We start from the raw sequence: 13,748 nt of genomic DNA, 5'->3' as shown, positions 1-13,748 counted from the left end.
TGTTTATGAACCTATCCCACTGCTTAAGGACTTCTGCATTTTTAACATATTTTGAGGCACATTAAAATCCACACCATTTGGAATTGATTCCTCACTCTGTTCCTTCAGCACCTGTTCCTTCAATTCTTTCCCTCCTGTACTTTTCCGGAGGACACACTAATTTATAAGCCACATGAAGGGGTTTCTGAATGTGGGAATTGGTGACAGAGGTCCTAGTTTCATTACTGCCTGTGGCCTACCTGCTATTTGGCACGCATAACACTTATGCCAGAAGTTAACCATATCTTTGTGCATTCCAGGACAATAAAAATGTTTTTGTCCCTTAACCTGAGTCTTTTGTCCCCCTTGGTGACCTCCCATAAGTAGTTCACGTGCTACCCGTAACACTTCCTGTTTTCTATGCTACCAGCAACACAATCTGGTGCACTTCAGCACACTACCCCTCTGCACTAACGTGCCGTAGTCTCCATTTCCGTTTTAGGATTCTATATTTCTGATAATAATCCTCAGGAATAACTCTGCCTCACTTTCAGAGTACACATCCACATATATATATATTACCATCTTGCCTGTTTGTTGCAAATCCCTTCGCCTTTCAGGATTAAACACCTTTGTCTGAACCTCTCTTTGTTCATGTTTTCCCTGCACCATTACGTCAAACAGGATATCAGCTAACAGAACCTTAACTCCTTCATCGTTGTCTTTAGTTTGTGCTTCCTGCTATTACTTATGATAGTGGGATCTGGTTACTGTACAGTCTGGGAAAATACCAGTATATTTCTGTTTTAACTCCACAGTTTCTTAGTCTTCTTGGGCTTCTCCACAACAAGGGGTATCACTCCCATCTTGGACCCTGCTAAATCATCCTCGAGAACAAACCGGATTCCTGGAACTCACAGTCTGTAAGTCACTCCCACGGTTCCTTCCCCAGACTTGAGAAGGCACTCCAACCTCATCTTATTGTGAGGAAAGCTTAATTTCTGTTCATATATCCCACAAATTATAACACTCTCGGGTAACAGATCATAAATACTGCAAAGTAGCTCATCTCTTCCTATTAGAAACTGCTTTGATCCTGTATCTCTCATAATTATAACTTATTCTTATTCTCCCCCTGTTGTTTCTGAGTAAATATTACTCATAGATGCAAATTCCTTATAGAGATCAGGTACTAACTCCATACCCAGCCCCTGCCAAGGCTGTGCAATTTCCTGCAGCTCTTCGGTTCTTGTTGGGGTTTCCTTTAAGACTTTCAGTAATGCCACTGGCTTACCTTCTCTTACCACATCTTTTCCCACCGTCTCTTTCTGAACGATCAGCGCTGTGACCATACATATCCCTTCTTATGGCAGTGAAAACATCTTTTCCCAATGCCCTTTTGAAACCACTGGCACTGTAGCTTTCTGTGCCCCACTCTATTAAGTGAAAGCACCGGAGGCCTCTTTGGCATCTTCTTTAACCTGTGGTAAACTCTTATTCTCTACTGTTTCTTTTACAGTGTAGCATCTCCACATCTCCCAAATGCGATCCTTCACAGGACGAAATTCTGGTTGGAAGCTTGTCTTATGCAGAAACATGTATTCATCTGCTAATTCTACTACCCTTCTCAATTTTTGAACTTTCTGTTCCTCCACGTGAATTCTTATCATCTCTCGAAGTGAATTTATCAATTCGTTCAGCAGAATAATCTCCATTAGAGCCTCATAGGTCATATCTACTTTTAAAGCAAGCATCCATCGATCAAAATGCTGATGTTTAATTACTTCAAACTCTACATAAGTCTGACCTGATTACTTCTTTATTTTTCAGTACTGCTGTCTATATGATTCTGGTACCAATTCGTGAGCACTTAAAAGAGCTTGTTTGATGTCTTGAGAATCTCGTGACCCTCATCTGACAGCAGAGAAAATACGCCACTCACCCTGCCTACCACTTTAGTCCGAACTAGCATTACCCATAAATCCTTGGACCACTCCATATGCCTAGCCAATTTTTCAAATGAGATAAAGAAGGCATCAACATCTTTCTCATTAAAATGATGCAGAGTATTGACATAGTTGCTACTTTCTCCCCACCCTCACCCTCCTCTTGCTTATCTCTCCATGCTTCAGGCTCACTGCCTTTATTCTTGATGAAGGGCTTTTGCCCGAAACGTCGATTTTGAAGCTACTGGATGCTGCCTGAACTGTTGTGCTCTTCCAGCACCACTAATTCAGAATATAGTTGCATATAACAGTACCGTCTCTTTTAATCTCCATCTTTTAAATGTGTCTTTGCTGATTAAATCACAACTTCTCAAGTTCAAATTCTCTCTCTTTTTGGTCAGCTAAGAACCTTCTTCTCTTTTTCTCTCTCTCTGTTTTGTCTTGCTTTCTGTTTCTTCTCTCTCTCTCTTTATCTCCCTTTGTTTATCTTTAAACTGCATTTTCCTCAATTGTAATTTAAGTTTTTTTGTCACTCTACTGCACTTGTATGTGTTTCTAGCACACCTTAGTATGTGAGAAATTCCCAGACAATTTCAGCTTTACTTTTGTCCTTGAATAAATCCAAATCTAACTTCCTTGAAAATTCTAAATGTTTGGCCTTTATCTTTACATCTAAGATTATTTGGTAAATTTGAGAATCATCTTCAAACCCCTCTTAACTGTTTAACAGCCATTTTTCTCACTTTTAATTTAATCAAACACAAGTCATCGGAATTAAACAAGTTGTCTCACTGACGTTTTACTTAAAGATCTCAGACACGAACGTGCAAATGTTTAAATATACTTTGTTTTCTTTTCATCCCTTAAATCTATATAAATCGGCCCAAACCTCAGACTGGATCTATCTAAACCTGTTCATATCGTAGACGAAAGCCCCCAAGCTGTTACAACACAGGGTTAACCCCTCTCCTAATTTAAACCAGCCACAGAGAAAAAGTTCATGCCATAATCCGTTAAATTTCGAGATACAAAGACCCATTTACAGAGGTCAAAATTTAAAGTAAAATTAACAATTTTGCTATTTAAGTACAACAGAGAATAATAAAACAAACAATTATTTAGAAAAACCTTCGATTAAACGTATCTTTTACCTCCCACTCTACAATACTGGTCCGATAAAACAAAAACAAAATAAGGTTTACAAAAAATTATCATGTTTCAAAACCAGTCCACTTTGTCGATTCTCCTTTGTACACTTTCCTCTGTAGCGTTTTCTCTCGATTGGCTTCGATGTTCTGCTGAGCAAACCTCTTACAGACAGGTACCTTTCAGAAAGTCCTTCAGCTCGCAGTCTATCTTTCTGGATGCCCTTGGCAGTACTTCCCCCTAAATGTTCAAAATGTCCAGTTTTACACCTCTAAACATTAGACCATTTCATTGATTTTGATGTCATCAAGTATTTCAAACTCAATTTGATTTCAGTTTGTTGGGGCAAATTTTAAACTGGCCAAATTTGAATTGATTTTTGTTTCGTGCCAACTCAGCTATTGATTGCACAGTCAAATGTTGAAACTACTTTCTTTCAGAACACTTTGTGCCAGCTTCCAGTCTCTCTTAAATGTAACATATATCTCTACACCTTCATAACAATAACTTTTATCTGCCCTGCATAGCTTTCCATAAATTTGATCAACTTAGTAAGTTCACACATTCGCCTTTTCTGTTCCAAATAGACCAATTTTCTCTCTTCCTTCCTTTACCTATATCCTTCTTTCCAGTTATCATTCCAATTACTTACAATGTTACTAGTATTCTTCGACAAATAATTATATTGTGTGAATGTGTGTGTGTATGCACATGTGTGTGTGCTTGCATGTGTGTATGCATGTGCGTGTGTGTGTGTGTTTTTGTATGTGTGTGTATATGTATGCACGTGTGTGTTTTGTGAATAATTCTCTGTAATTGGATTGACATGAAAGAATGAGATGTTATCACATTCCCATATGAAAGAGTAAATGTACAACGTTCCCAAGCTTTCTGATATCAAAAACATGTAAAAACCACCTTTATTCATGATTGAAAAAGTAAACAAATGATGTTCACGGACGGAACAGCAATAATGTAATGAACCTTTACTGGAATCATTAAACAACCAAATATTTAGATTTCGCATGAGAGTTTAAATTCAGCTTTTCTTTTTCAATTGTGTGATGCATACGTTTTTATCAAAATGCAATCAACATCGGTGACAAAACCAGAGGTTTCTGGAAATGCTCAGTAGTTCTTTCAGTATCTCCCGTGAGAAAGCTGATTCAACATACCATAAAGAATGGGTCTGGGTTGTTTGTGATTTGCCAATAGTGGTCAGCGATGTGCCACTTAGGTGCATTAGTCAAGGGTAAATGTAGAGTAACAGAGTAGGGGAATGGGTCAGAATGGGTTACTCTTCAAAGTGTCAGCGTGGACGTGCTGTTTGAAATGGCCTGTTTCCCCACCGTAGGCATTCTATGATTCTATGATTTCTTTATAAAAAGGCAGGTCGGTGCCAGGATCAAGAATGTCTCTGAGCATGCTCAGGGCGTATTTAAATGAGAGGGTAAACAGCCAGAGGTCGTGGTTCACATTGACACCAATGACATCGGAAAGAAGAGTGAAAGGTTGAAAGGCACTGCTAAGAAAGTTCAGAGAGTTAGGAGTGAGTTTAAAAGGAGGATCTCCAGGGTATTATACTTGAGATTACTCCCTGGGCATCTGGAAGTGAGTCAAGGAAGAGGAAAATAGTCGAATTGAATATGTGGCCATGAGCTAGTTTGGAAGGAGGGTTTCTGATTTTTGGATGGTGGCGATCATGTCCAGGGTAGGTGAGAACTGGATAAAAAGGAAAGTGTGCACTTTAACTGGAGGGGCCCCAACGTCCTGGAAGCGAGGTGCGATCACGTAGATTTAAGCTAATGTTACAGGAAGCTGGGAACCAAAGCAGCTGGTCAGAAACTGAGCAGAATGTAAAGGTTTGTCAAATAAACCTGCAGAGCCATTTTAATGACCATGCTGAGGGAACTAATCACAACAATTTTAAAAAATGTGAGTTGCAAGTTGGAGTAAGTGATAGGCTCACTATTATCAGTAATCAATAAATAAGGATGGAGAGCCTGTGCACACAAGTATTAAAATAGCAAGATATATCGATAGAACTTATGTTAAAACGTTTTCTAACTAAATGTGTGCAGTATTAGGAATACAATGAATGAGCTGATAGCGCTAACAGGTATAAATAGGTATGGCATGGTGGGCATGACTGAAATCTGGTTACATGAAGGTCAGGACTGGGGTGTTAAATGTCCAAGGCTACTCAGTATTCAGATAAGAAGGAACAGCAGGTGGAGTGCCTGTATTCGTTTAGGATAATGTCAAGGCTGTATTAAGAAATTATATTAGCACGTGGGACAAAACTGATGAATCAGTCTGGTTTGAAATAAAACACATTGAAAGAAATCTATTGGTAGGAGCATTTCCAGCCCACAAACTACCCCAACCCACCCCGACAAATTACTTTCAAAGTAGGGAATAGCATGAACCAGGAAATAACGATGGCTTGAGACAAGAGCACAAGAGTGATTATGGGAATATGAGCATGCAAATTGACTGGATTAATCAATTTGGCAACGGTAGCCTCAAAGAACGATTCGTCGAATATATGATGGATTATTTCTTTGATTAACATGTAATGGAACCAACCAGAGAACTGGCTTTGATATTACATAATGAGGAAGGCGTGATAAATCATATTGTAGTACAGAATCATCTTAGAAAGAGTGACCACAACATGTTTGAGTTTCACATTCAGACTGTAACAGCGAAGACAGAATCACACAGGAGAGATTTAGTGTTGGACACTGATAATTTGACTGGCCTGAGAAAGGGCTTGGCCTGAATGGACATGTCAAAAAGATTAAAGTACAAGACATTTGAAGAACAGTGGCAACTACTTAGGAAGATATTCAAAACCCCTCAAATAAAGTGTAATCCTGAGTGGAAGAGGAATTGTAAAAAGGTGAAAAGCAATCAATGTCTTAACAAGGAAGTCAACAATAACATGAAGGTTCTTGTCTGGTGGTATTATCACTGACTGCTAATCCAGGTAATGTTCTGGGGACATGGGTTCAAATACCGCAATGGCAGATGGTGGAATTCAAATCCAATATGAACCTGGAATTAAGAGTATATTGATGATAATGAATCCATTGCTCATTGGTGGAAAGACCAATATGTTTCATTAATGTTCATTATGTCCAGGAAACACCATCTTTTACCTGGTCTGAGCGACATGTGACTTCAAACCCGTACAAATCTGGTTGACGCTTAACTGCCCTCTGGCCAATTAGGGACAGACAATGAGTGCTGTCTAACCAGTGACATGCTCATCCTTTAATGAATTAAAGAAAAACACTTTAATTGTCAGCAAACGGCTACTAAAAACATCATCAAAACGGCTTTGAAGGAAAATGAGAAGTAAACATAAGGAATGATAAAGAACACTTCTCTGAGTAGTCAAAAAGGTTAAAAATGCTGAAATCAAATTTTGTCTTTGAGCGGATGAAAATTGCGAGGTAATAATGGGAAACCTAGAAATGGCAGAGGCAAAACCAACACTTCCTGTTTTCACAGTGCAAGATAATTTATTCCCAAAATTTAAAACAATTGCAAAGGATCATGATGGAAGTACGATGACGAGGAAGAAGATATAAAATACATTGATGGGATTATAGGCAGGTCAGACCCTCAGCCTGCAATATATCATATTAAAGGATGTCACAACAGTGATAGTTGATGTGTTAGTTAGGATATTCAAAATTTCCTTGAATTCTGGAACGGTACTGATGTATTGGAAAATTAATAATGTAGTACTCGTTCCCAAAACAGGAGATAGGCAAAAGTTCACAAACTGTAGACCAGTGAGTTTAACCTCTGTAGTGGGGAAGTTTCTTCAGTCAACCGTAAAGTATGAAATAACTGAATACTTGGATAAACAAAGATCAATTCACCAGTGTCAGCACAGTTTCATGATGGGCAGGCTGTGCTTGACAAACCTGCTGGGGTTCTTTGAGAATGTAACCAGCAAGGTGGATAATGGGGATGCAGTAACTGCTAGACATCCGAACTTCAGAAGGCATTTGCCAAGGTAATGCATGAAGGACTGATCTAGGCGGTTAGAACCGAGGGGTTAAGGGTAGAGTATTGAATTGGATAGAGGATTGACTGACTAACAGAAAGCAGAGCATCGGGATAAATGGTCTTTCCCTGGCGAACTGAAACTCGTGAGGTGCTGCAGGGTTCAGTTCTCAGACCACAATTGTTTCCAATCTGCCCAAATGACCTGGAAGGAGGGACAGAGTGTATCAATTAAATTCACAAATGGTATTAAACTCGGTGGTAAAACAGGCTGTAATGAGGAGCTAAAAAGTTTACAGATGAATAATGGTAGGGTTAGAAAATGGGGCAGATTGCTATATCTGGCAGATGGTGTTTAATGTGGTTAACTACACCATTGAATTTCCTACCGCCAGTCATAATTTCTATTTTCTTGAGTTGCAATATCTACCGTTCTTTCGATTTTATTCACCGTTGGTGGCTGGGGTCACAGGAGTCAAGGGGTTTGGTTGTGGGAGATACAGGTTGATCTTTGTGTCCGGAACAAGACATTAATGTGGAGAAAATATCGCAGTCAGGCGTTGTTGATTCCCACAGCAGGCCTGGCAACCTGATGGACTATCCCTGTTCTCACCCCCTGATGCTTAATTGCCTGGAGTAATCCACTTAAAAATGTTGCAGTCAGATAGACAGTCCGTAATTAATATGTTCATTTCATAATAAAGGGACCAATGACCACTTAAATCAGAATTAAAGACTTGGCAATTCTTTTGAGATTTAATGACAATTTGCTGCAACTGCAGGCTGGAACTGGGTGATGGGGCACCAAAGCACGTCAGCATTGTTGCAAATTTATAGGTTAGATATTGAGCAAAAATATTATGTCATCAATTCTGTTCAAAAGTGTTCTATATCTTATGAAAAATGTATTGAACGTATTTGGGAAAGTACAAACATTGAATTGATTAGAAAAGGAAGATGTGAAGTGGATATAAGTCAAAGAACATAGAACATAGAACAATACAGCGCAGTGCAGGCCCTTCGGTCCTCGATGTTGCACCAACCTGTCATACCAATCTGAAGCCCATCTAACCTACACTATTCCATGTACGTCCATATGCTTGTCCAATTACGACTTAAATGTACTTAAAGTTGGCGAATCAACTACTGTTGGAGGCAAAGCATTCCATAACCTTACTACTCTCTGAGTAAAGAAACTACCTCTGACATCTGTCCTATATCTATCACCTCGTAATTTAAAGCTATGCCCCCTTGTGCTCGCCGTCATCATACTTGGAAAAAGGCTCTCCCTGTCCACCCTATCTAAACCTCTGATCATTTTATATGTCTCTATCATGTCACCCCTGAACCTTCTTCTCTCCAACGAGAACAGCATCGAGTCCCTCAGCCTTTCCTCGTAAGACCTACCCTTCAAACCAGGCAACATCCTGGTATTTCCTCTGCAACCTTTCCAAAGCTTCCACATCCTCCTCATAATGTGGTGACCAGAACTGTACACCATACTCGAAGTATGGCCGTACCAGAGTTCTGTACATCTATAGCATAACCTCATGGTTCCGGAATTCGATCACTCTATTAATAAAAAGCTAAATCACTTATGCCTTCTTAACAACCCTGTCAACCTGGGTGGCAACTTTCAAGGATCTGTGTACCTGGACACCGAAATCTCTCTACTCAACTACACAACCAAGAATCTTATCATTAGTCATTACTTTGCATTCTGTTTACTCAAACCAAGGTGAATCACCTTTGTCCACACTAAACTCCATTTGCCACCTCTCAGCCCAGCTCTGCAGCTTATCTATGTCTCTCTGTAACCTACAATATCCTTCGTCACTATCCACAACTCCAGCGACATTAGTGTCATCTGCAAATTGACTAACCAACCCTTCTATGCCCTCATCCAGGTCGTTTATAAAAATGACAAGCAGCAGTGGACCCAACACCGACCCTTGTGGTGCACCACTTGTAACTGGACTCCAGGATGAACATTTCCCATCAACCACCACCCTCTGCCTTCTTTCAACAAGCTAATTACTGATCCAAACTGCTATATCTCTCACAATCCCATTACTCCGCATTTTGTACAATAGCCTACTGTGGGGGAACCTTGCCTGGCTGAAATCCATATACACCACATTAACCGGTTTGCATTCATTTATCCTGTCTGGTCACCTTCTCAAAGAACTCAACAAGGTTTGTGAGGCACGATACCCTTCACAAAACCGTGCTGACTATCCCTAATCAAATTATTCCTTACTAGATGATTATAACTCAAAGCTCTTATAACCTTTTCCAACACTTTACCAACAACTGAAGTAAGGCTCACTGGTCTATAATTACCAGGGTTATCTCGACTCCCCTTCTTGGACAGGGGAACCACTTTGCCTTCCTTAAGTCTTCTGGCCCTATTCCTGTAGGCAATGATGATTTAAAGATCAATGCCAAAGGTTCCCAGAGGTTCCTAGGATAAATCCCAGCTAGTCCAGGGAACTTATCTATTTTCACATTCTGCAGGATTTCTAATACCTCTTCCTTGTGAACCTCAATCACACCTCGTCTAGTAGCCTGTACCTCTGTATTTTCCACGACAATATTGTCGTTTTCTAGAGTGAATACTGTCGAAAAATATTCATTTAGTGTTTCCCCTATCTCCTCTGACTCCACACACAACTTCCCACTACAATACTTGATTGGCCCTAATCTTACTCTCGTTATTCTTTTACTTCTTAAATACAGTTAGAAAGCCTTAGGTTTTCCCCTGATCCTATCCGCCAACAAATTCTCTTGTCTCCTCCTGGCTCTTCTGAGCTCTCTCTTTAGACCTTTCTGGACTACCTTGTAACCCTCAAGCGCCCTAACTGGCCCTTCACATCTCATCCTAACATAAGCCTTCTTCTTCCTCTTGACCATAGATTCCACTCCCTTTGTAAACCACGGCTCCCGCGCACTACAGCTTCCTTTCTGCCTGACAGCTACATACTTATCTCGGACACTCAGGAGCTTTTCCTTTAATAAGCTCCACTTTTCTAATGTGTCCATCCCCGGCAGTTTCTTTCCCCGTCCTTTGCTTCCTAAATCTTGCCTAATCGCATTGTAATTGCCTTTCTCCCAGCTGTAAATCTTGCCCAGTCGTATACACCTATCCCTTTCTATCACTAAAGTAAACATAACAGAATTGTGATTACTATCACCAAAGTGCTCACCTACTTCCAAGTCTAACACCTGGCCGGGTTCATTACCCAGTGCCAAATCTAACGTGGCATCGCCCCTTGTTGGCCTGTCTACATACAGTGGCAAGAAGCCCTGCTGCACACAGTGGACAAAAACTGACCCATCTATATTTCTCATACCGTAGCGTTACCAGTCAATATTTGGAAAGTTGAAGTCCCCCATGACAACTACCCTGTCTCTCTCACTCCTATAAAGAATCATCTTTACTACCCTGTTCTCTATTTGCAGGCCAATAGAAAACTCCCAACAGGATGACATCTCCATTCTTGTTTCTAACCTCAGCCCATTCTACCTCAGTTGACGATTCCCCAAACATCCTTTCTGCAACTGTAATACTGTCCTTGGCTAACAATGCCACACATCCCCTCTTTTAACATCTTCTCTGTTCTTACTGAAAAATCTAAATCCTGGAACCTGCAACAACCGATCCTGTCCCTGTTCTAACCATGTCTCCGAAATGCCCACAACATTGAAGTCCCAGGTGCCAACCAAAGCTGCAAGTTCACCTACCTTATTCCGGATTCTCCTGGCATTGAAGTAGACACACTTCCAACCAACTTCTTGCGTGCTGATTCCATCTTGCATCCCTGAAACTTGATTTTGGACCTCCCTACTCTCAACCTTTTCTATACTTGAACTACAATTTTGATTCCCATCCGCCTGCTGGATTAGTTTAAAACCACCCAAATAGCCTTAGCGAATTTCTCCCCCAGGATATTGGTACTCCTCTGGTTCAGATGAAGACCATCCTGCTTGGAGAGGTCTCACCTACCCTGGAAAGAGCCCCAATTATCCAAGAATCCAAAACCCTCCCTCCCGCACTTACCTGTAGCCACGTGTTCAATTCCTCTCTCTCCCTGTTCCCCGGCTTACTAGCACATAGAATGGGCAACAAACCAAAGACAACAACTCTGTTCATCCTAGCTCTAAGATTCCATCCTAGCTCCCTGAATTTCTGCCTGAAATCCCCGTCTCGCTTCCTACCTATGTCGTTGGTGCCTATGTGGAACACGACTTTGGGCTGCTCCCCCTCCCCTTTAAGTATCCCAAAAACATGATCAGAGACATCACAAACACCGGTACCTGGGAGGCAACACACCAACCGTGAGTCTCTCTCGTCTCCACAGAACCTCCTATCTGTCCTCTAAACTATGTAGTCCCCAATGACTACTGCTCTTCTACTCTTCCCCCTTCACTTCTGAGCAGTAGGGACAGACTCTGTGCCAGAGCCCTGTGTCCCACTGCTTTCCCCTGGTAAGTCCCCACCCCAACAGTATCCAAAATGGTATACTTATTGTTGAGGTGAATGGCCACAGGGGATCCCTGCACTGCCTGCCGGTTCCCTTTCCATCTCCTGACTGTAACCCATTTGCTTTTTTCTTGTACCTGAGGAGTGACTACCTCTCTGTAACTCCTCTCAATAACTCCATCTGCCTGCCGAATGATCCGAAGTGCATGCAGCTTCAGTTCCAGTTCCCTAATGCGGTTTTCGAGGAGCTGGAGTTGTGTGCACTTCCCGCAGATGTAGTCAGCAGGAACACGAGTGGTGACCCTTACCTCCCACATTCTCCAGAAGGAACATTCAACTGCCCTCATCTCCAATCCAATTATTCTAAATTCCCAAAGAGACTGTTGAAAAATAAGGAATAAAAAATAAACTCGCTACCTTACCAATCTGGCGCACAGAAGTTTTTTTTTGATCAGAGGAGGAGATGGGTGGGAGAGACTACCCGAGAAGTGTTTCGGGTAACGCAACCACACAAATATATGACTTCCCAGAAGTAGTTCGCTCCTCCCTCACACCTCTCAGCAAATGGTGGCCCGACTCCCAAGGTAAGTCCCTTTTAATTCTTTATATAGGTCTCAGCATGTCAAGGAACAGGCAAATATCCGTCTTTGGATCACATGAGGAAAATGTGCCTGTGTTAGAGCACAATGACGAGTGGAATGGGAAAAAACAGTGTATTATTTCAATGAATTTAGTTCAATGAATTATTTCCTTATTATTGAGCCTTTGAGTAAGGGGAAGAGCTACTCTTTGTTTTCCTTGTCTAGACCCCTCACGTTGTGAAACACTTCCACCAGGAGCACCTCTCAGCCTCCTTTGTTTAAAAGTAAAATCAAGTAGACCCAGCCGCTCTTCAGTTTGAGTACACTCTTGTCATGTAACTTCTGAAAGGAATAAGTGTTAAATTTCATTAGCGATTGATTTGTCCACCTGAACAACTGGTTTTTACCATCCTGTACCCTCACACGGTCCTCCTCACTGTGAACCACCAGCTCATCTTTGCGTCATCCACAACATTATTTATCATTCCCTCCAAACTCCATCCCTCCCATTCTCATCATCATCGTTTATGAAGTTCACAACTAAGCCCTGAATTTCTCCTTTTCTTCAGATGTTGTTCACAGGGACAGCATTGAGAATTCCATTCTCTTGTTTTTTCCTATTTTGGTGAATTTACAGCGTGATGCAGTTGAGTTCTTTTTTACAAAGGAGCCACAAATTTTATTTCGGACAAGCTGAATTCTACTTTTATACTGTGCTCCTCTGTATGTTTTATTGATTAGCTTTTGCGTAATTAGTATTGGATTAGGTTTAGATGGCTTTCACTGCAACATTTGTGTTCCACGTGGACCTGGAAAATGTTCTTTGTATCGTTCCCTGTATCAGTCAGAGCTGAAGCAAGTTTCCGTGTCTACGATAGTGACAGATTCATAATTTTGTTTGAAATAGTTGGAGTTATAAGGATAAAGATTCAACTAAATTCTATATATAGACTTACAGAAGGAGATCAAATCATATCGTCAAGTCCACCTTGAATTGGAAGCAAATTAGTAAATTATATGCCCACTTTTCTTCTTCTTGTAAAACATTTTCAAAAAATGTTCTTAGAGCAGCGTGGATCTTCTAGCTGCCACTGGGAATGCATGCATTTAAATATTTAATATAGTCTTTTTGCAGTTGATGTTGTTGTTTATTAATTTAACATAATTATTTTATTTTGTTTTATAAACATTCAAAAACAAACAAAACAGCAAAAAAATCTCATGATTTTCATTCAAATGAACTTTTTTAAAAAAAAGTTGCTTAAGAGTGGTTTACAAAGAAAACGAAAACTCTATTTTTTGTTTTAAAATGTTTCTTTTATTATACTGCAGCAGGTTTTTTGTTTTGTAAAATTAATTAATTAAAATAAGGAGGTGTACCTTCATTCTGGAGATTCGTACACATTTTCAGCTCTGGAAAAGACTATTTTCTTCTTGGACTTTATTGAAGAGGAATATTTTTATTAACTTAATTAGTGAAATGGTTTATTTTGTTTAACTTTTCTATGTTTGATACGTGTATGTATATATTTTTCAATTTTAACATTGTCTGTAGGTAATGAAAGGTAACAGAAGGTGCCATAAAAAAGT

Source organism: Chiloscyllium punctatum, chromosome 29, assembly GCF_047496795.1.
Source record: "Chiloscyllium punctatum isolate Juve2018m chromosome 29, sChiPun1.3, whole genome shotgun sequence".
In the NCBI taxonomy this organism is placed as follows: domain Eukaryota; kingdom Metazoa; phylum Chordata; class Chondrichthyes; order Orectolobiformes; family Hemiscylliidae; genus Chiloscyllium; species Chiloscyllium punctatum.
The sequence above is the reverse complement of the archived record's forward strand: the minus strand, read 5'-3'. Positions refer to the sequence as shown.